Here is a 786-nt window from a genome sequence, read left to right on the forward strand (position 1 = left end):
TGATAAGAGGGTCCAATGTCTGAAAAAGGTGAATATACCCTTGCAGGTCAGTTTTATTTTTACGAGGCCTAATGGCTACCTGGCAGGCAGGGTTGGCGTTTTCAAAAGCCAATTGTTTTACATAGTCAAGATTAGTATCAACATTACTCAGTATTCTTTCTGTTGTTGTCATTAATCTGTTTACAAAGTCTGAAAAAGGCCTGTCAGGCCCTTGTTTTACCCCAGTGAGTGAAGCACCTGACTCCCCTTTAGCAGGGAGCCTTTTCCAGGCCTTTAAGTCTCATAGAAATCTTGTAAAGCATCTCCAACTCGAGACCACCTTTTATAATTAATAGTCCCTTCTTCTGAGGAACCAAGGACAAAGATTCTTCACGAAATCAAAAAATCTTAATAGATCACTTGTTTTAACCTTTACTCCTCGCATCTTTAAAGCTTTTTGTAACTGTCTTATGCAGACGTCATGACAACTTAATTCTTAATTCTTAATTCTTAATTCTTGTCCCATTATCAGGCATGTTTACTCACCTTATCCTGATGTGGCAGGTTCCTGTGGCAGACAAAGGTTTTACTCTTTCATTTTCAGTGGTCGACCCTCCGATGTGCCATCTTCCTCATGGTGTCCCCCATATCCAGTGCTCCACGTTTGGGCGCCAAAAATGTCCCGACCCGCAGGATATTCAACACAGACCCTGGAGGGGGGAGTGGGAATTGGATGGGGCAAGAGACACAAGAAATGGAGACAAGACAGTATTCTGATCAAGTCTCTTTTATTAGCCAGAAGGTCAC

Source organism: Galeopterus variegatus, unplaced genomic scaffold (assembly GCF_000696425.1).
Source record: "Galeopterus variegatus unplaced genomic scaffold, G_variegatus-3.0.2 Scaffold5759, whole genome shotgun sequence".
Classification (NCBI taxonomy): domain Eukaryota; kingdom Metazoa; phylum Chordata; class Mammalia; order Dermoptera; family Cynocephalidae; genus Galeopterus; species Galeopterus variegatus.